The 23521-nt window shown below is 44.5% G+C and overlaps 4 non-coding genes across 4 annotated transcripts; all 4 read right to left on the reverse strand.

The window, feature by feature from the left end:
* Positions 1-441: 441 nt before the first annotated feature.
* trnav-cac (transfer RNA valine (anticodon CAC)) lies at positions 442-514 on the reverse strand. The gene has a single exon. It is a non-coding gene; the product is annotated as a tRNA-Val (tRNA).
* Positions 515-3188: 2674 nt separating this feature from the next.
* trnav-aac (transfer RNA valine (anticodon AAC)) lies at positions 3189-3261 on the reverse strand. The gene has a single exon. It is a non-coding gene; the product is annotated as a tRNA-Val (tRNA).
* Positions 3262-16455: 13194 nt separating this feature from the next.
* On the reverse strand, positions 16456-16528 carry trnav-aac (transfer RNA valine (anticodon AAC)). The gene has a single exon. It is a non-coding gene; the product is annotated as a tRNA-Val (tRNA).
* Positions 16529-17399: 871 nt separating this feature from the next.
* On the reverse strand, positions 17400-17472 carry trnav-cac (transfer RNA valine (anticodon CAC)). The gene has a single exon. It is a non-coding gene; the product is annotated as a tRNA-Val (tRNA).
* Positions 17473-23521: the final 6049 nt, after the last annotated feature.

Genomic DNA, 23521 nt, shown 5'->3' on the forward strand with positions numbered 1-23521 from the left:
TGTATGCTGTGTTTGACAACATTATTGAGGTGAATCAGAGGAGAAACGTTCCGTATGATTATTATTAAAATGAACACCAGAGAGCTCAACCACATCATGAATGCCCTGGCCGGCTCACGGAAACTGTTTCAAGGAGTCTACGCCTGCGATCAGCTGCCTAAATTTAAGATCAAGAATTTACCTGCAATGTACATAATCAACACACACCCTAAAAATATGCCCGGAGAACATTGGCTGGCTATTTATCTAAGGGAGGACCACCGTGGTGAATTTTTTGATTCCTATGCAAACCCCCCGGATTTCAGACCTTTCCCTCGGAAGATCAATAACTTTCTGCTCAACAACTGTCAAGAAACCATTTACAGCGGTCGTCAAGTACAAAGTCTTCAGACCTTCACTTGTGGTCAGCACTGTGTGCACTAGCACGCATGCACCGCGGGTTGTTTCCGCCCGGTTTCGAACCAGGGACCTTTCGCGTGTGAGGCGAACGTGATAGCCACTACACTACGGAAACCGACCTGTCCTGGTGTTTCGAATGGCTCCCATCGAAGCCGGCTGGTAAAACGCGCACAGGCGTTTCCCGTGGGCCAGCCTGTGAGATAAAGGTTTCTACACTCACCTAAAGGATTATTAGGAACACCTGTTCAATAACCAACCAATCATATGGCAGTTGCTTCAATGCATTTAGGGGTGTGGTCCTGGTCAAGACAATCTCCTGAACTCCAAACTGAAAGTCTGAATGGGAAAGAAAGGTGATTTAAGCAATTTTGAGCGTGGCATGGTTGTTGGTGCCAGACGGGCTGGTCTGAGTATTTCACAATCTGCTCAGTTACTGGGATTTTCACGCACAACCATTTCTAGGGTTTACAAAGAATGGTGTGAAAAGGGAAAAACATCCAGTATGCGGCAGTCCTGTGGGCGAAAATGCCTTGTTGATGCTAGAGGTCAGAGGAGAATGGGCCGACTGATTCAAGCTGATAGAAGAGCAACTTTGACTGAAATAACCACTCGTTACAACCGAGGTATGCAGCAAAGCATTTGTGAAGCCACAACACGTACAACCTTGAGGCGGATGGGCTACAACAGCAGAAGACCCCACCGGGTACCACTCATCTCCACTACAAATAGGAAAAAGAGGCTACAATTTGCACAAACTCACCAAAATTGGACAGTTGTTGCCTGGTCTGATGAGTCTCGATTTCTGTTGAGACAGAATTTGACGTAAACAGAATGAGAACATGGATCCATCATGCCTTGTTACCACTGTGCAGGCTGGTGGTGGTGGTGTAATGGTGTGGGGGATGTTTTCTTGGCACACTTTAGGCTCCTTAGTGCCAATTGGGCATCGTTTAAATGCCACGGCCTACCTGAGCATTGTTTCTGACCATGTCCATCCCTTTATGACCACCATGTACCCATCCTCTGATGGCTACTTCCAGCAGGATAATGCACCATGTCACAAAGGTTGAATCATTTCAAATTGGTTTCTTGAACATGACAATGAGTTCACTGTACTAAACTGGCCCCCACAGTCACCAGATCTCAACCCAATAGAGCATCTTTGGGATGTGGTGGAACGGGAGCTTCGTGCCCTGGATGTGCATCCCACAAATCTCCATCAACTGCAAGATGCTATCCTATCAATTTGGGCCAACATTTCTAAAGAATGCTTTCAGCACCTTGTTGAATCAATGCCACGTAGAATTAAGTCAGTTCTGAAGGCGAAAGGGTGTCAAACATAGTATTAGTATGGTGTTCCTAATAATCCTTTAGGTGAGTGTATTTTCACTGACCTATTTTGCATTGCTCAAGGACACATCAGGACACTTTGGAAACTCTTTCAAAGGAAGAACGCCCTGAGCTATGACAAGACTTACACTTACCCCAACAAGGTGATGCTCAATGGCTTGTTCAAACAGCTGATGCTCGTCTTGTGCCACCATCAGACAATCACAGAGCTATTGTGCCTTCTACACCTTACGGTAGCTTTACTTTAACAATAATAATGACGGCGACCACGACGACAAAAAGAAAAACAAGAACAACAACAACAACAACAAGAACAATAACATCATCATCAGATTTTAATTAAAAGTGGCTACACCAGCGTTTACAATTTCAACCTGTCGACGGACGGACGCTCTGAGTGCACCGATTTCGGGATACTTCGGAAACTCTTTCAAAGGCAGGACGCCCTGCGATCAGACAGTGCCTGCACTTAGCCCAACAAGGTGATGCTGAATGGCTTGTTCAAACGGCTGGTGGTCTTCCGTCACCACCAGACTATCAGAGCTATTTTGCGCCTTCAACTACATAAGAGTAACAGCAATGTCACCGATCCTGCTACGGTCGTATTGCAACAGCAACGACATGTATCGATTTTAAAAGTGTCAGTTCCAGCGCCTCGCAAAGCTACCCTTCTGCGATCATTTGTTCTCAAGGTCAGGATTTCTTGCCACTCCGAGGAAGAGAAAACGACGGCCGGCCATGGGGCAGAGAGATGAGGACGGGTAACACGGCACTGGCACGCGTGCACCGCGGGTTGTTTCCGCCCAGTTTCGAACCAGGGACTTCTCGCGTGTGAGGCGAACATGATAGCCACTACACTACAGAAACCAACCTGTCCTGGGGTTTCGATTGGCTCCCATCGAAGCAGGCTGGTAAAACGCGCACAGGCGTTTCCCGTGGGCCTGCCTGTGAGATAAAGGTTTCTATTTTCACTGACCTATATTGCATTGCTCAAGGGCACATCAGGACACTTTGGAAACTCTTTTAAAGGAAGAATGCCCTGAGCTATGACAAGACTTACACTTACCCCAACAAGGTGATGCTCAATGGCTTGTTCAAACAGCTGCTGCTCGTCTTGTGCCACCATCAGACAATCACAGAGCTATTGTGCCTTCTACACCTTACGGTAGCAACAAATCTAACTACTGCTTTACTTTAACAATAATAATGACGGCGACCACGATGACAACAAGAACAACAACAACAACATCATCATCATCATCATCATCATCATCAGATTTTAATTAAAAGTGGCTACACCAGCGTTTACAATTTCAACCTGTCGACGGACGGACGCTCTGAGAGCACCGATTTCGGGCACTCCAATGAAGAAAAGCTACCCACCGCCTCCGGGGAACCACGAGGGCAAACAGGACGAAAAGGGCCGGCCCACAGCAGGCTGTTTCCGCCCGGTTTCGAACCGGGGACCTTTCGCGTGTTAGGCGAACGTGATAACCGCTACACTACGGAAACTGACACCGCCACGTCTTGCTTCAAACGGTTACCGTTGAAGCCTGCTGGTAAAACGGGCTCAGGCATTTCAGGTCGGCTAGACTGTGAGATGGCGTCTGAAGTGCCGCGAAAGGATGCCATTTTCACAGACCTGTTTGGCATTGCTAAAGGGCACATCAGGACACTTCGGAAACTCTTTCAAAGGCAGGACGCCCTGCGCTCTGACAGTGCCTGCACTTAGCCCAACAAGGTGATGCTGAATGGCTTGTTCAAACGGCTGGTGGTCTTCCGTCACCACCAGACTATCAGAGCTATACTGCGCCTTCAACTACATAAGAGTAGATAGTAGGGTTTTTTGGGCGCGGCCTATTTTGTTATGACGTATGCCCTAAGCTTATTAATATTCCTACGTCATAATTGGGGGGCGTGATTTTAGGTAGAGTTATTTCCTTAATTATTCCTACGTCATATCCGTCAGAAAGTGTACACCCATAAAACCCTGAACATCAAGGCCACCCATAAATACCCCCACCCCTCTGAAGGCAACGCCCCGAAACTCTCCTCTCTATTTAAGAACCCGCGCTGCTTTTAGGCAATACCTCTTTAATTCTCAGCATCAGAAACATCCCGCTTCTTCAACATGTCCAGCGACATCAACATGAAACCCCGCAAGAAACAATCCCGGGCAAGGGTTCCTGTACTCACCAATTTGAAGATTGAACGCTCCTGGGTGTTGTTCTGGGGGGCTCGACGGGGTTACCGCTTTAAAAGGGATCCCAGCTATGTTGGAGTGGAGCTTTTTGCTTTGGGAGAGAAGGAGGGTACGTTGGAACCTTTTGAGACGGTAATTGAATACTCTTATGAGGACTGGTTGAAGGTGATGGCCTGGAGAGATCTGGGGCTTGTGGATAAGACTCTAGAAGGCTTGCAAGAGGGTCCAAGAGAATGCGAAATGGAGTCTCCGACTCAGGGTTTTGAAAGGTGTGAATGGGAAAGCTTGCAGAACTACGGTAGAGTGGTGAAGAGTCTATCTCTAACTACAGATCGTAAGGTTTTGTTTAGCAGTACTCTGATTACAAACCCTATTGAAGGGGGTGTGGAGGATCCAGAAAAACAGGTTACTGAAATTATGTTTGACGCCGTGGACTGGCCGTTCTTGAAAGAGGTCATAAACTGTATAAATGATGGTTTTGACATCTTGACCAAATGTTCGCAACTGGATTTGGTTAGAAGGAGAATATGCTGGATTATGGATTATATATCCCCCTTGAATGACGACGACGATGATAAAACAGACGACGTGTGGGGTTTTGGAGGGGGGTCTGACGGCTCAGGGGCTACTCTCTTCTAAGAGGGCGGTGTGTCGTGACGTAGTGAAGAGATAGGATAAAAGGCGCAACAATTCAATCATGGTTTAAAATTAAAGAGAATGTCTTACCTGAAAGCTGCGGACGTCGACAGGCTCTACAGGCCTCTTCAAACCCGGGATCACCCCTGGTTCTATTCCCCAGATTTTGTATACACTCTGGAACCCTTTGACTGCGGTTACTCTCCAAGACCTCAGACCCTGGACTGCTTCTGCAACTGGTTCTGTCATCAACACTCTGCAGCTAACCTGAGAGCGCTATTACACCATGTGCTTGACAGAAAAGTAGCCAACGCGAGCCTTTTCTCTACAGATTTAACCATCGATGAGGATCAACTTTCAAACCTGGAAAAGTTAATGGCTGCTGTAACAAAGACCGGGGGGTACGAACACTGGGATGAAGCGCTCAAGGGGGCCAAGAATGATATTAGGCCATTTCATCAACATCTGTATGACCTTTTACTGAGCATGTTTAATACACCTCTGTTTACTTTTAAAATAGGTCATATTGTTGTTTTATTTACATATGTAACTGAGGTGTGTGCCTACAAGATAAAGAAACAGGTATATTTGTTGATATAGATCAAGTAACCAATCATCTGATTTCTTTTTGTCTGGACCGTAGAAAAAATTGTTGTGTATGTTATACTTTTCTCAAATGTCTAAAAAGGGGTATCTGCTCTCCTGAAGTTGAATAAAAAACCTTGTATAAAAACTTTGCGCATAGTGTGGGTCTGTGTGGTTATTTGACAGAATGACTCGGCAAGCTCCCCAAATGCAGGAACTATACTACAACCCAGCCAAGATTGGGGGTTTGGCGGGTAAGAAGGGTTTTCAAAGAGGACTCGCTGAGGCCGGAGTGAAGGTTAATGATGTGGTTGTTTCAGAATGGTTACGGGAACAAGACGCCTATACCTTACATAAACCTCTCAGGATTAACTTTAAAAGAAACCGCGTATATGCAACTGACATAGACTCACAATGGCAAATGGATCTAGTCGATATGTCAAATTTATCAAAACATAACAATGGTCACAAATTGATGTTGATGTGTATCGATGTGTTATCAAAATATGCCTGGGCTCGCATTCTACATAATAAAACAGGTCGGGCGGTGACAAGGGCCTTTGAGGATATATTGTCCCAGGGTCGATGTCCTAAAAAACTGCAGACTGATAAAGGAAAAGAGTTTCTCAACAGAGAATTTCAGAATCTACTGAAGAGACACAAAATACATCATTTCACCACCGGTAATGAGCTTAGGGCATCGGTAGTGGAGAGGTTTAACCGCACCATAAAGACCAAAATGTGGAGATATTTTACAGCGGTCAACACGTTCAAGTATTTTGATAAAGTTCAGGATTTTATCGATGCTTACAACCAAGGGTATCACACCAGTATTAAAATGAAGCCTAAAGATGTTGATCAAAGTAATTCTTTTAAGGTCTATAAAAAATTATACGGACCATTTATTAAGAAGGGAAAAACTACTTATAAGTTCAACATCGGTGATGTGGTTCGCGTTTCAAAGCTAAGGAGTACTTTTGCCAAAGGTTATGAAGAAACATTTTCTGACGAATATTTTACAGTTACCGAACAGTTGGCTAGAGACCCACCCGTGTACCGGTTAAAAGACTATGACGGGGAGGATATAGAAGGAACGTTTTACGAAGCCGAGTTACAAAAAATTATTGTGGGTAAAGACAGTGTATACAGAGTTGAAAAGATATTAGCTGAAAAAACCCAGAACCGGAAAAAATATGTGTTGATGAAATGGCTTGGATGGCCTGAAAAGTTCAATAGTTGGGTCCCGGAACAACAGGTTTCCGATATTCAATCCTTATAACAACTTGCCCGCGGGTGTGTTGTGGGCATTACTTTCGATACTCAAGATGGAATCAGGAGGCTTCTACGTGACTCTACCCAGTAACGCCTCTCTCGATATATACCCTAAAAATGAAATATCCAGTTACACGGTACAATTTGGAAAATCTATAGATCTAAGGGGGTCGTGGGAAGTGGGGTTGGCGGAAATACAGTATCCTTACACTTGGGCTGTTTTACAAGATAAGGATGCCACTTTCGCCATTTTTGATGATGTTAAAAAGAGTCAATGGACATTCACGATACAAGGAGGTTATTATGACAATGTGGATAAAATATTAGATGAGATGCATAAACAGTTCTCAGAAGGCACCCCCAACATCAAGCTATATTACAACCCTATTAAAAACAGAGTGTACAAGGTGTCAAAACCAGGTATTAGCATTCAAACCAGCGGCCAACTGGGGCGTATATTTGGGATCTATTCTGACACAGAGAGCAGGTTCTCAGAAGTGGTGGGGCGGCTTTTACACTCTTTATGTGTATACGGATATCATAACCCACCAGAGGGTCGGGGATAGTTATGTCCCCCTTTTGAGAAATGTACTTATTAAAGGTAAAAGCAATGACATGGTCACAATTACTTATGACAAGCCACACTACGTACCAGTCTCAAAGACCCAATTTGACAACATCACGATCGAAGTAAAATCGGATCAGAATATCAACGTACCCTTCCGCTTCAGTAAAGTTATTGTCAAACTACATTTTCGACCCCTGAAACAGTTTGTACATTATTAAAATGGCTACCTCGAGGGGTTATGTAGATCCTAGCGCCTATGTGGATTATTACAAGATGCAAGCCGGGAACGGCTTGCCCGGTTTTGTAGGAGCCCCCACAATGTATGGCGCCGGTCTAGGAGGACTCTTTCATGGTCTCTTTAGAATGGCCGTACCCCTGCTTAAGAGAGGCTTTGCTATAGCCAGACCCCACTTGAAATCAGCGGCTAAAAATATTGTTAGTGACGTGTTCACCAATGTTATGAACCGGGCAGCTAGCCATGAGCATCAGGAGGGTTCGGGTCTCATGGTAATGGCGAGGAGGGGGGGTAAAAGAAGAAACAGCATGTGTCCACCAGGGCGACGAAGATCCGTGGCTAACAAAAAACGAAGAATCTCTCATTCTCCAACATATCGTGGAAACACTCGGAGAAGGAAGCAGCACAAGAAAAAACCTGCAAAAAGAAAGTCTCAAAGAAAGAAAAATAGAGCCTCAGGATACATCTTTTAAACATGTCTTTTGTCAACAGTCTATCGGAAGAATGCGTCAAATCAGAACTGGATCTGTTTACAGTTCCATACACTCAAACGAGTATAGATAAGATCATATATGTAGAGATTCCCCCTCTTTCTGCAATTTCAGACACGGCCCCTCTGGAGTTTTTTATAGCTGGCAATGGCGAGGATTATATTGATTTGAATAACACATTTATTTTAATGAACTGTAAAGTGACTGATTAGGATGGCGATGCAATCGAGAAGACGGCCAACGCTGGGGTCATCAATTAATCAATTACCCGGTGGCCACCATGTTTTCACAGGTGGATGTGACCCTGGGAAATCGGCTCATTAGTCAAAGCAGCAATACTTACCCCTATAGAGCCATGATGGAGTGTATACTTAATTATAGTGAGGAGACCCTAAGCAAACAGTTCAACCCCGGCCTTTTCTTCAAAGACATCCCGGAAGCTATGGACGACAAGGATCCAGAGGGACTCAATAAGGGTTTGCAAAAAAGAACGGCCTTTTCAACAGAAGGGAGGACCTTTGAGCTAATGGGGCATATCCATGCAGACATATTTTTCCAAGAAAAACTCATGCTCAACGGGGTAGACATTAAAATTAAAATGATCCGTAGTAAAAGTGCTTTTTGTCTGATGACCCCTGATACTGAAAAATATAAACTGACCATATTATCGGCCTCGCTGTTTGTGAAAAAAGTGTCCGTCTCCCCGGCGGTTAAACTAGGACACGCGCAGGCGTTAATGACGGCAAACGCCAAGTACCCGATCGAAAGAGTCTATATGAAAGTCCACAGTATCCCCGCAGGGACACGGGTGATGAACCAGGAAAATCTGTTTCTAGGACAGCTCCCAAAACAGGTTATTATAGGTCTCGTGGATAATGATGCATTTACCGGGGTTTACAACAAGAACCCCTTTAACTTTAAACATTATAACGCGGAATTTATAGCGTTGTACGTCGATGGTGTGCAGGTTCCATCCAGACCTTTTCAACCTGACTTTGAAAACGGCAATGTGGTTCGTGAATATGACAGTGTAGTACTGGCTACGGGTCGCCATCTCAAGGATCAAACTCCCGGCTGATCGATCGCCGGGAATACTGCAGCGGTTACACCCTGTACGGTTTCAACCTGACCCCTGACGAAGAGTGTGGACAACATTTTTCACTGATGAAGACGGGCAATATGCGTTTGGAGATGCGTTTCAAGCAGCCTCTACCACGCACTGTAAATATGGTCGTGTATGCAGTGTTTGACAACATTATTGAGGTGAATCAGAGGAGAAACGTTATGTATGATTATTATTAAAATGAACACCAGAGAGCTCAACCACATCATGAATGCCCTGGCCAGCTCACGGAAACTGTTTCAAGGAGTCTACACCTGCGATCAGCTGCCTAAATTTAAGATCAAGAATTTACCTGCAATGTACATAATCAACACACACCCTAAAAATATGCCCGGAGAACATTGGCTGGCTATTTATCTAAGGGAGGACCACCGTGGTGAATTTTTTGATTCCTATGCAAACCCCCCGGATTTCAGACCTTTCCCTCGGAAGATCAATAACTTTCTGCTCAACAACTGTCAAGAAACCATTTACAGCGGTCGTCAAGTACAAAGTCTTCAGACCTTCACTTGTGGTCAACACTGTGTGTTTTTCTTATATCATAGATCTAAAGGAAGGTCATACCCCGATATTATGGCCTTGTACAGTGAGGATTTAGGCCAAAATGATAAAAAAGTGGCAGAGTTTGTCAGTACACTGTGGACCCCCCCTTATAACACAATGACTTACGACCCTAGACAGCCATGTATACAGATGGGGTGTTCTTGTGAGGATTTTAAAAGATGTCATGCGTGTTAAGGTGAAAAAATAATGAAAACAGCCTTTGAATCATTAGTTTTGTTTTTATTCAAAACAATTCTAATACAAAGCACGGGTTATGTTATAAATAAATGTACAACATTTGAAAATAAAAAAAATAAAATAAAAAATTGTTTGTCGGGTCATTATTTACAGGGGAGACAAATAAAAACATGAGATTAATAAGCTTCCCAACGATGGATAGATCCTGAGGATGGTCGCTCAGCACGGTCAGAGTAATGAGATATCGGAGTCAGATCAGGCTCCACCTCTTTACACAGATGGATTTTTTGTCGCGTTTCCTGGTTAGGAACTGTGGATTGGGGCATGTTCAGACAGGCCATCGCCTGTAGGAAAGCATTCCAGCCTACAGGTCGGCGACTATCGGGTACCTTATTAGTGCTAGTGACACTCTTCAACAAATCAAACGTGTGAACCTTTGATCAGTTGTCCTTTAAAAACAAATTCACCCTGTTCATTCCAAGCCGTTACCCGCGGTTTCTGAACCATTTTGTGCAGGATATATTGTGCATGTCTTTTGCTTCTGGCCGGCATGTTTCTCAAAACATCCGTTACAACATCTCCCTCTGAACTCTCAACAGGTTCGGTCACCGCAACATCTTTATCAACCGTACCCCCCGCATCAGCCCCAGAACCATTTTCTTGAGAGGCCATGGTTAAAGTTAAAATGTTTTGATCTTTTTCACCCTGTCTAACCAGACGGAGGTAGCGCTGTAACGTGTTGGTATACAACTGGGCTTTGGAATACTGATTTAAATCGGCCCTGGCCTGTATAGCATTCATTTCAGAGTCCAGGTTGTTTTCGGCCGTTTGTCTAATGGGCTCTGGCCCGACAACATTTTTTCTCAGTTTCTCAAGCTGCTCCTGAGGGATCAAAAACATTTTCTGAGCATATTCCATTATTAACCCACTCTGGAAGCTAGAAGACTGGTTAGGAAAGGCATGGCTATGCTCAACAGCGGTCCTATAAAACCCCCGGTTTGATTAATCTTCTTTCTTTTTCTTTTAATAGAATACTTCTTATTAGTGATGATCTTGATAACCGCTTTTTGTTTTTTGAGTTTAGAATGTTGAGAAGGGGTTAGGGGTATATTACCGCGTAAGATGTTAAAAGCTATTTCACACAGGGTCTCGATCAAATCCGAGGGGGCCCCTGCCAGCACAGCTTTCCTATGGCGCGGGCTCCCCTCAAATAACATTTGCAAAAGTGGCAGATTTCTTTTAATCCGAACAGACATTCTTATTTATTTCCTTTTCTTTAGCACATACACTGCCGGCCAATCGGGCGGGCACAAACCTGTTCTGAGGCGAAAGTCTTCTGGGGTTTGTGCTTTTAAGTCTGCAATCAAGTACCCGTAGGGTTTTTTGGTGGCATCCTCAAATGCCTCCAAAAAGAACTTGGTCTGGTTAGGGTACATTTGACGAGCCAAGACGGTGACTTGTAGTTTATCTCTGGGGTTTTTAAAAAGAATTATATAATTGGCATTTAAATTAATAGTGCGGCTTTTTTTTACCTTGAAAAAATAGATTTTGAACTAAATAAAGAATACTTAAATTCCTATGATGAGTGTACTTTGTGAAAGCTTTTTCCACTTCACTGTTGTCACCGGCCTGCTCCATCAGGTCATCAAGGATCACTAGATTAGTTTGACCGGGCGGGAACAAGTCATCGTCACACAACGAGGCGGGGAGACCTTGCACAAATTTCAGATTATTTTTTTTCGAAGCCAAATCATCGTAGAGAGGTTGCCAGCAAGAGTAACACCACACTATGTTGTCAAGAGCTTGGGACACGGTTGCGTCCACATCTTCTATGATGTTCTTTATAAGATAGCTCTTCCCCGAATTGGAGGGACCGGCTATAATACAGGAGAAAGGGTGTTGAAGTCTGTTATCAAAACCACCGCTAATATCCATAAGGCAGAGTGGTATAATCAGTCTTCAACACTCTTTTATTGTACACCACCCTGAACCGTTTGTTTAGTGATCTATTTTCCAACGTGTACCCCTTTTTATTGCGATAGATCTGATTTCCGGCTGTAATAATCTCACGAGGAGGCGCGTCTTTCTCGGTTACAAAACTTTCTACCAGGGTCTTCAGAGACTTGATGTTAATGAGCTTGTTGTTACAATGGTTCAGAGTGAAACCCTTAACTTTCATACAGGTCTTACCCGCAGCCGTTCTGTATGCGTCTTAGGACCCCCTGAAACAAACTCCACTATGTGGTCCTGAGGATCTAGTTCGCTCGTTAACTCCCCAAGGTAGTCCCCGAGGGGAGGGACCCAATCCCCTGGCCTGGTGACAAAGATTACAGAGTCAGTATCATGATAGAGCGTGCGTTCCTGCAACTGATCCATTAAGTTGTACAGTTCAAGCCGGGCGTAAGCCGTGGTAAAAACCGCTATGAAAACATTAACGTTCCCCTGTTTGGTGGGGAAATCTTTAGGGGCCCTCCACTGGACCTGTGCCACGTGGTCATTTAAGAATTGAAAGTGTGATACTGCATGTTGTTTGGAAAACATAAATTCTATAAACTGTTCAGGGGTTTTAATCAAGGTTGTGTTTAGACGGTAATTTCTTTCCCCAAACTTACCCCACAGACTGTTTAAAATCAGTTTGGACATTTGTCTCTTGGCGGGGTTTACAGTTATGTTCCTGCAACTTGGTGATGTCTGAAAAGGCAACCATCTGTTGAGAGTTTAAGCCGGCCCTCTGATGAAGCATTAAAGCCTCTTGCAGAGCTTGGGGTTCAGGCATGTCGGGGGTGAGTAGTTTTATTAAACTGTAAGCAAAACAGAGCTTATTGTCCCCACTGGAACTCACCACTAATTGCCTGAGCTTGGTCCTAATTATGTCGTTCTTCAAGCATTTCGACAGTCTTCTAAGCGCCCCACCCTCAGGGTTACGAACCACATTCATTACCAGAGACAGACTTTCATCAGCTAAGATGGCTGCGTTTCTTTGCAATAACGCTTCGATTTTAGCCAGACATCTAAATTATCTCCACTCAGCATTACAGATAGGTTGCTAAACAAATCATCCCCTCTGAGTTCTAACTGTACAACATCTCGAGGTCTGACCCTTTCAGCAACCTGTTCAAGCATTTTCTGCAAGGCCTCGTGTATGTTGACAAATATTTCTGCATAATTGTCACAATTTAAAAGTTCTGCAAAATTAAAACGCTGAATCATTTCAAAATTGTTATAGGCCGGTCTATCTATAATCACGGGATCACTGGTACTCTTGGACACATCATCATTTTGAACAAAGCCTTCACCCCCTACATTCTCACAGAGCATGTCCTCCACAGCCTTATCAGTCTCAGAACCCTCCACATTCCGAACACCCCCACTGCTGACATCTACAAAACCCCCTTTTTGAGGAGGCTCATTGAAAGCCTGTAAAAGTCCTTCAAAGATATCCAACCGGTTAATGTCAAGACCCTCCTCTATAGTGATGGCTGCTTCTGCCGCCATCCTGTGTTCTAATTGTTTCAAATCATTTATAATAGGGGCAGAATTTGGTCGGGGTAGCTCCTCCAAAGACTCCACCATTTCAAACAAATCGGGGTGAACTAGGGGGTGAACCTCTATAAGCGCTACCGGTGGGAGGTGGTTATTTAGATCATTGACCATCTGTAACAGGTCGGGGTTCACCGGTAAGTCTGTTAATTCACATTCTATCGGTGGTAATTGGGGGTTATTTAAATCATTTATCATTTGTAATAGTTCCAGGTTCATTGGGACATCAGAGGAGTTCACAACAGGGCCGGGGATGTTCTCTCGGGAAGGTCTTTTTGGGGCCCTAGCTTGTTCATAATCCTTTAGTTTGTGAGTTCTTTTACCAAGTCAGGACATTTTTTAATTTATTTTTTATTTTTCCAACAACCCACAATAGTAAGGCGTTTTGTGTCTATTAAAACATTAAATACGGTACAATTCGTTAGTAAGGGTATTAATAAGGGTGTTTTGGCTCTCTATCAGCAGGTTTTGCCCCACTAACACAAGTCTTTGATTTTGTAACAAAGTATGTAGCAACTCATGCCGACCTTCAGGAAGTAGCTCCGGGGGCTGGTGGCCTGGCTCAGCTTCAAAGGATGGTCGCTCCGGTAAATCTCGGTCGAAGGAGGCAAGGAGCGAGTGTATACTCATGGACGGAGACCAAGAAGGCCTTTGCGGTGACACCCTGGCCAAGCGCGGGGTTACTGTTCCGCGTTTCGGTAGCCAAGAAATGGGTCTGGGGGGACGATGTTGAAACTAGGCCGTCGTTGGGTGGTGTGTCAGCCCTGACTGACGGCGACCCCTGAGGTTGTTGGATGCCTGTATTTGTTCCGCCCGACAATGCGGCGGGCTGAATCTGGGGTGTTGAATTACCCCCAGAAGGCTGTGGCCTGAGTAGATGTTGGGGGGTCTCCAAGACCACCGTGGGGGATCCTCTCGGTGATCTCACCGGGAAAGATGTTTGATCCCACTTAGACGGGGTAATTGTCCTCAATAGCTCATTCACAGAATGACTATCCCAAGAGTCTTGGGAAGAATAAAAATATACATTACATTTACATCTTTAAACGGCGACAGAAATCAAACTTAAAACAACATGTCCAGGACATTCAAAACCTTTAGCTTTTTTAGACCTTTGAAAATAGCCTTAGACATTCACTACAACGCCTTATTATTTACAGACAATATATTTATTAGGACTTGATAATAAATTTAAAACAGAGAAGCCGCTGTAAATAAACTGTTTCTTAAATGTTTCTTTAAAAACTGTAATATTGTTAATAAAACACACACACACACAACAACATTTCATTTTTAAACGAACCTTCCAAGTGTAAACGCTTCCTGATCCCGGGACTTCCTGTTTCACAAACGTTTTCACGATCTGTTTAAATATTAAATACAATGAACACCTTCAAGCCTTTTCCTACAACCACTTTAAAACAGAAGTATAATAGCGGGAGATAAGCCAAACAACTTACTAAACCCTTTCGGACGGCTTTACTTCCTAACCAGACGGTACGGCAATCGGTCATTTCTAAACACGTTCCCCAGAAACAAGCATAGACCTGTCCGGACTTCTAAAGATCTTTCCCAGAACCCCCCGCCCTACAGGAAACGGTCACCCATCGCTTAAATATTAGCCCTCAACGGGCAAACAAAGCCCTTTTAAAAACATTAAAGTTTGAAAGATCTTACTTACCTCCACAGAATAATCGTTTCTTATGTTTTTCGGCTGGTTTAGCTTTTTGCACCGCTGTGAAGGTAAGAGACATGTTTAACCTTTAACCACACCGCTTTATAAAAAGCTTTAACCTCTTACAGGCTGCAGATATATACTCACAGCTATCAGATACCGGGGCTGACGGCCTTTCAGATTCTTGAAAGGTTACGGTTCTCGAAGGTAAAACGAAACAAGCCCTCGATGTGGAAGGCCTTTCGTTGTCTCGAACCACGTTTCTTAATACTGTTAGACAGGATAATTTTTTAAAATTAACAAAACTGGACTCAAACATCTTACAGAAACGTTATACAAACAAACAGGGGTTTAGTTCTTACCCGGTCGGCAGACAGCCTGTCTAGGGACAACCACTTCTCTTGGTCGATCCTCGGAGACATTAATCACAGGCCTTTCGATAGTTTCTGTGTAATTAAAGAGACCGGCATTAATATATATTAAAACGTTTTCATAACTCTAATGAGCCGCTTCAAAACCACACACACCCATGCATAAGAACCCATGAGCGCAAACACAAAAATCTTACCGTCGTTGTTCCAGATGATCTCCTCAGCGTTGGGAATTAACTCCTGTTGACTGGCTGAAAAATAATTTTACAGAACTTAAAACAGATGTTATAGCCTTATTTACAATACATGCACACAACACGCTCTGAGTCAATGAAAAGAATCTGAAGACTTGCCTAAAAACTCGTTTAAATCGAATCGCTGATGTTGTTTCCGGACATTGTTGATCTTTAGTCTTAAATCGAAAGGTCAGCATGAGTCTGTCGAGCTGAAGACCAGACCTTCATACTTATACTGATGGCCACATGCCGGATCTGCTTGTAAGGCATTGTTCTGGTCTGGCCTTTGTGCCGCCCTGTTACCAATTAACATATCAAAACCAACCAATAAAATGACACTGCATCAAATTTCAAATAGAAACCAAGATGGAGACGATCTCTCTCCTCTCTACTCTAAACTTTTATTAGAACCTTTTGGTCTCTCAAAAAAACATTTTTAAACATCAAGACCTATAGTCAACAACCACTAAGAATATTTCAGGCCTTTATAAGCACTAAAAAACAACCTGAGCCTAGAAAATAACTATAAAGATCAAAAAAACTAGCGCTTTTACAGTGATTTTTTTTTTTTTTATAGCGATGCTTTGTTTGGTATTAAACAAGTCACAAACTACTCAGAACAGCGTTTATCCCCGCAAAAGATATATTTGGGTTTATTTTACAAAGCTTATAAATTATATAGGTTAAAAGTATTCTGAATGTTTTGATATCACACGCCATACCAACTGTTGTCTTCTACACCTTACGGTAGCAACAAATCTAACTACTGCTTTACTTTAACAATAATAATGACGGCGACCACGATGACAACAAGAACAACAACAACAAGAACAACAACAACAACATCATCATCATCATCATCATCAGATTTTAATTAAAAGTGGCTACACCAGCGTTTACAATTTCAACCTGTCGACGGACGGACGCTCTGAGTGCATCGATTGCGGGCACTCCAATGAAGAAAAGACACCCACCGCCTCCGGGGAACCACGAGGGCAAGAATGACGAAAAGGGCCAGCCCACAGTAGGCTGTTTCCGCCCGGTTTCAAACCGGGGACCTTTCGCGCGTTAGGCGAACGTGATAACCGCTACACTACGGAAACTGACACCGCTGCCTCTTGCTTCAAATGGTTACCGTTAAAGCCTGCTGGTAAAACGGGCTCAGGTGTTTCAGGTCGGCTAGGCTGTGAGATGGCGTCTGAAGTGCGGCGAAAGGATGCCATTTTCACTGACCTGTTTGGCATTGCTAAAGGGCACATCAGGACACTTCGGAAACTCTTTTAAAGGCAGGACGCCCTGCGCTCTGACAGTGCCTGCACTTAACCCAACAAGGTGATGCTGAATGGCTTGTTCAAACGTCTGGTGGTCTTCCTTCACCACCAGACTATCAGAGCTATTGTGCCTTCTACACCTTACGGTAGCAACAAATCTAACTACTGCTTTACTTTAACATTAATAATGACGGCGACTACGACGACAACAAGAATAACAACAACAACATCATCATCATCAGATTTTAATTAAAAGTGGCTACACCAGCGTTTACAATTTCAACCTGTCGATGGACGAACGCTCTGAGTGCACCGATTTCGGGACACTTCGGAAACTCTTTCAAAGGCAGGACGACCTGCGCTCTGACAGTGCCTGCGTTTAGCCCTACAAGGTGATGCTGAATGGCTTGTTCAAACGGCTGGTGGTCTTCCGTCACCACCAGACTATCAGAGCTATACTGCGCCTTCAACTACATAAGAGTAACAGCAATGTCGCCGATCCTGCTACGGTCGTATTGTAACGCAACAACATGTATCGATTTTAAAAGTGTCAGTTCCAGTGCCTCGCAAAGCTACCCTTCTGCGATCGTTTGTTCTCAAGGTCAGGATTTCTTGCCACTCCGAGGAAGAGAAAACGACGGCCGGCCTTGGGGCAGAGAGATGGCGACGGGTAACACGGCACTGGCACGCGTGCACCGCGGGTTGTTTCCGCCCGGTTTCGAACCAGGGACCTTTCGCGTGTGAGGCGAACGTGATAGCCACTACACTACGGAAACCGACCCGTCCTGGTGTTTCAAATGGCTCCCATCGAAGCCGGCTGGTAAAACGCGCACGGGGGTTTCCCGTGGGCCAGCCTGTGAGATAAAGGTTTCTATTTTCACTGACCTATTTTGCATTGCTCAAGGGCACATCAGGACACTTTGGAAACTCTTTCAAAGGAAGAACGCCCTGAGCTATGACAAGACTTACACTTACCCCAACAAGGTGATGCTCAATGGCTTGTTCAAACAGCTGCTGCTCGTCTTGTGCCACCATCAGACAATCACAAAGCTATTGTGCCTTCTACACCTTACGGTAGCAACAAATCTAACTACTGCTTTACTTTAACAATAATAATGACGGCGACCACGACGACAACAAGAAAAACAAGAACAACAACAACAACAAGAACAAGAACAACAACATCATCATCATCATCATCATATTTCAATTAAAAGTGGCTACACCAGCGTTTACAATTTCAACCTGTCGACGGACGGACGCTCTGAGTGCACCGATTTCGGGCACTCCAATGAAGAAAAGCCACCCACTGCCTCCAGGGAACCACGAGGGCAAGCAGGATGAAAAGGACCGGCCCACAACAGGCTGTTTCCGCCCGGTTTCGAACGGGGGACCTTTCGCGCGTTAGGCAAACGTGATGACTGCTACACTACGGAAACTGACACTGTGGCCTCTTGCTTCGAACGGTTACCGTTGGAGCCTGCTGGTAAAACGGGCTCAGGCGTTTCAGGTCGGCTAGGCTGTGAGATGGCGTCTGTAGTGCCGCGAAAGGATGCCATTTTCACTGACCTGTTTGGCATTGCTAAAGGGCACATCAGGATACTTCGGAAACTCTTTCAAAGGCAGGACGCCCTGCGCTCTGACAGTGCCTGCACTTAGCCCAACAAGGTGATGCTGAATGGCTTGTTCAAACGGCTGGTGGTCTTCCGTCACCACCAGACTATCAGAGCTATACTGCGCCTTCAACTACATAAGAGTAACAGCAATGTCGCCGATCCTGCTACGGTCGTATTGTAACAGCAACAACATGTATCGATTTTAAAAGTGTCAGTTCCAGCGCCTCGCAAAGCTTCCCTTCTGCGATCGTTTGTTCTCAAGGTCAGGAATTTTTGCCACTCCGAGGAAGAGAAAACGACGGCCAGCCTTGGGGCAGAGAGATGGGGACGGGTAACACGGCACTGGCACGCGTGCACCTCGGGTTGTTTCCGGCCGTTTTCGAACCAGGGAATTTTTGCGTGTGAGGCGAACGTAATAGCCACTACACTACGGAAACCGACCAGTCCTGGCGTTTCGAATGGCTCCCATCGAAGCCGGCTGGTAAAACGCACACAGGCGTTTCCCATGGGCCAGCCTGTGAGATAAAGGTTTCTATTTTCACTGACCTATTTTGCATTGCTCAAGGGCACATCAGGACACTTTGGAAACTCTTTCAAAGGAAGAACGCCCTGAGCTATGACAAGACTTACACTTACACCAACAAGGTGATGCTCAATGGCTTGTTCAAACAGCTGCTGCTCGTCTTGTGCCACCATCAGACAATCACAGAGCTATTGTGCGTTCTACACCTTACGATAGCAACAAATCTAACTACTGCTTTACTTTAACATTAATAATGACGGTGACTACGACGACAACAAGAACAACAAGAACAACATCAACAACAACAACAACAACAACAACATCATCAACATCATCAGATTTTAATTAAAAGTGGCTACACCAGCGTTTACAATTTCAACCTGTCGACGGACGGACGCTCTGAGTGCACCGATTTCGGGCACTCCAATGAAGAAAAACCACCCACCGCCTCCGGGGAACCACGAGGGCAAGCAGGACGAAAAGGACCGGCCCACAGCAGGCTGTTTCCGCCTGATTTCTATCGGGGGACCTTTCGCACGTTAGGCAAACGTGATAACCGCTACACTACGGAAACTGACACCGCCACGTCTTGCTTCAAACGATTACCGTTGAAGCCTGCTCGTAAAACGGGCTCACGCATTTCAGGTCGGCTAGACTGTGAGATGGCGTCTGAAGTGCTGCGAAAGGATGCCATTTTCACAGACCTGTTTGGCATTGCTAAAGGGCACATCAGGACACTTTGGAAACTCTTTCAAAGGCAGGTCGCCCTGCGCTTTAAAAGGGATCCCAGCTATGTTGGAGTGGAGCTTTTTGCTTTGGGAGAGAAGGAGGGTACGTTGGAACCTTTTGAGACGGTAATTGAATACTCTTATGAGGACTGGTTGAAGGTGATGGCCTGGAGAGATCTGGGGCTTGTGGATAAGACTCTAGAAGGCTTGCAAGAGGGTCCAAGAGAATGCGAAATGGAGTCTCCGACTCAGGGTTTTGAAAGGTGTGAATGGGAAAGCTTGCAGAACTACGGTAGAGTGGTGAAGAGTCTATCTCTAACTACAGATCGTAAGGTTTTGTTTAGCAGTACCCTGATTACAAACCCTATTGAAGGGGGTGTGGAGGATCCAGAAAAACAGGTTACTGAAATTATGTTTGACGCCGTGGACTGGCCGTTCTTGAAAGAGGTCATAAACTGTATAAATGATGGTTTTGACATCTTGACCAAATGTTCGCAACTGGATTTGGTTAGAAGGAGAATATGCTGGATTATGGATTATATATCCCCCTTGAATGACGACGACGATGAAAAAACCGACGACGTGTGGGGTTTTGGAGGGGGGTCTGACGGCTCAGGGGCTACTCTCTTCTAAGAGGGCGGTGTGTCGTGACGTAGTGAAGAGATAGGATAAAAGGCGCAACAATTCATTCATGGTTTAAAATTAAAGAGAATGTCTTACCCGAAAGCTGCGGACGTCGACAGGCTCTACAGGCCTCTTCAAACCCGGGATCACCCCTGGTTCTATTCCCCAGATTTTGTATACACTCTGGAACCCTCTGACTGCGGTTACCCTCCAAGACCTCAGACCCCGGTCCCTCAGGACGAAACAACATGCGGTGCGATGGATGTCCAAATGAGTCTCGGGGATCCCCAGCCTCTGGAGCTCATGGAGGGCCTCGATTTTGCCGAACTGTCTACCGTCTGTGCGTCTCAGGAGGGGGTCAGTCCAATGGATGTAGAAACACCCCACAAACCACCAGGCGACCCAATGAGCATCGGACTGTCCCAGGGGCGTGATGAAGACGCAGGATTTATGCCCGGGGTATGTGACCAAGTAAGCAGAGTGGTTAAAAGCACCCTGGTGTATATTCTGAGTGCTCTCATCGACCGAGCTCTGAAAGAAGTCTGTCGGGGGTGTGAAGTGAATCACCCCAGTCAGTTGAGACACAGTTGTTTGTTTGAACCAGACCGTTACTATTTCCTGTTCTATTTCAACGTGTTTTACAGAAGACTGAACAAACCGTGGCTGAAACCGGCACTAATCAAGGCGCTGTCTTACTCCCACATACATGTCACTGCGGGACAAGTCCAGAAAATCATAGATGAGATTTTGCTGGAGCTGAAAAAGGAGCCGTTTATAATAGAGAAACTTGGGCAGCTGGTCAATGACCTGGATGAGCCGAGTAGAAAAACCGCTGGCAAGCTAAAAGCTTATTTCTTCCGTAAAGAAGTTAAAGCTGGGGGCAGCGACGAGGAATTCGACATCTATGCCACTGATTCAGACTCTGACCTGAACTAAGGGACTTTGAACATGGGGAATGTTCTGGACTGCTTCTGCAACTGGTTCTGTCATCAACACTCTGCAGCTAACCTGAGAGCGCTATTACACCATGTGCTTGACAGAAAAGTAGCCAACGCGAGCCTTTTCTCTACAGATTTAACCATCGATGAGGATCAACTTTCAAACCTGGAAAAGTGAATGGCTGCTGTAACAAAGACCGGGGGGTACGAACACTGGGATGAAGCGCTCAAGGGGGCCAAGAATGATATTAGGCCATTTCATCAACATCTGTATGACCTTTTGCTGAGCATGTTTAATACACCTCTGTTTACTTTTAAAATAGGTCATATTGTTGTTTTATTTACATATGTAACTGAGGTGTGTGCCTACAAGATAAAGAAACAGGTATATTTGTTGATGTAGATCAAGTAACCAATCATCTGATTTCTTTTTGTCTGGACCGTAGAAAAAATTGTTGTGTATGTTATACTTTTCTCAAATGTCTAAAAAGGGGTATCTGCTCTCCTGAAGTTGAATAAAAAACCTTGTATAAAAACTTTGCGCATAGTGTGGGTCTGTTTGGTTATTCGACAGAATGACTCGGCAAGCTCCCCAAATGCAGGAACTATACTACAACCCAGCCAAGATTGGGGGTTTGGCGGGTAAGAAGGGTTTTCAAAGAGGACTCGCTGAGGCCGGAGTGAAGGTTAATGATGTGGTTGTTTCAGAATGGTTACGGGAACAAGACGCCTATACCTTACATAAACCTCTCAGGATTAACTTTAAAAGAAACCGCGTATATGCAACTGACATAGACTCACAATGGCAAATGGATCTAGTCGATATGTCAAATTTATCAAAACATAACAATGGTCACAAATTGATGTTGATGTGTATCGATGTGTTATCAAAATATGCCTGGGCTCGCATTCTACATAAAAAAACAGGTCGGGCGGTGACAAGGGCCTTTGAGGATATATTGTCCCAGGGTCGATGTCCTAAAAAACTGCAGACTGATAAAGGAAAAGAGTTTCTCAACAGAGAATTTCAGAATCTACTGAAGAGACACAAAATACATCATTTCACCACCGGTAATGAGCTTAAGGCATCGGTAGTGGAGAGGTTTAACCGCACCATGAAGACCAAAATGTGGAGATATTTTACAGCGGTCAACACGTTCAAGTATTTTGATAAAGTTCAGGATTTTATCGATGCTTACAACCAAGGGTATCACACCAGTATTAAAATGAAGCCGATAGATGTTGATCAAAGTAATTCTTTTAAGGTCTATAAAGAATTATACGGACCATTTATTAAGAAGGGAAAAACTACTTATAAGTTCAACATCGGTGATGTGGTTCGCGTTTCAAAGCTAAGGAGTACTTTTGCCAAAGGTTATGAACAAACATTTTCTGACGAATATTTTACAGTTACCGAACAGTTGGCTAGAGACCCCCCCGTGTACCGGTTAAAAGACTATGACGGGGAGGATATAGAAGGAACGTTTTACGAAGCCGAGTTACAAAAAATGATTGTGGGTAAAGACAGTGTATACAGAGTTGAAAAGATATTAGCTGAAAAAACCCAGAACCGGAAAAAATACGTGTTGGTGAAATGGCTTGGATGGCCTGAAAAGTTCAATAGTTGGGTCCCGGAACAACAGGTTTGCGATATTCAATCCTTATAACAACATGCCCGCGGGTGTGATGGGGGCATTACTTTCGGTACTCAAGATGGAATCAGGAGGCTTCTACGTGACTCTACCCAGTAACGCCTCTCTCGATATATACCCTAAAAATGAAATATCCAGTTACACGGTACAATTTGGAAAATCTATAGATCTAAGGGGGTCGTGGGAAGTGGGGTTGGCGGAAATACAGTATCCTTACACTTGGGCTGTTTTACAAGATAAGGATGCCACCTTCGCCATTTTTGATGATGTTAAAATCAATGGATATTCACGATACAAGGAGGTTATTATGACAATGTGGATAAAATATTAGATGAGATTCATAAACAGTTCTCAGAAGGCACCCCCAACATCAAGCTATATTACAACCCTATTAAAAACAGAGTGTACAAGGTGTCAAAACCAGGTATTAGCATTCAAACCAGCGGCCAACTGGGGCGTATATTAGGGTTCTATTCTGACACAGAGAGCAGGTTCTCAGAAGTGGTGGGGCGGCTTTTACACTCTTTATGTGTATACGGATATCATAACCCACCAGAGGGTCGGGGATAGTTATGTCCCCCTTTTGAGAAATGTACTTATTAAAGGTAAAAGCAATGACATGGTCACAATTACTTATGACAAGCCACACTACGTACCAGTCTCAAAGACCCACTTTGACAACATCACGATCGAAGTCAAATCGGATCAGAATATCAACGTACCCTTCCGCTTCGGTAAAGTTAT

The sequence above is a fragment of the Amia ocellicauda genome, chromosome 11 (assembly GCF_036373705.1).
Source record: "Amia ocellicauda isolate fAmiCal2 chromosome 11, fAmiCal2.hap1, whole genome shotgun sequence".
Taxonomy (NCBI): domain Eukaryota; kingdom Metazoa; phylum Chordata; class Actinopteri; order Amiiformes; family Amiidae; genus Amia; species Amia ocellicauda.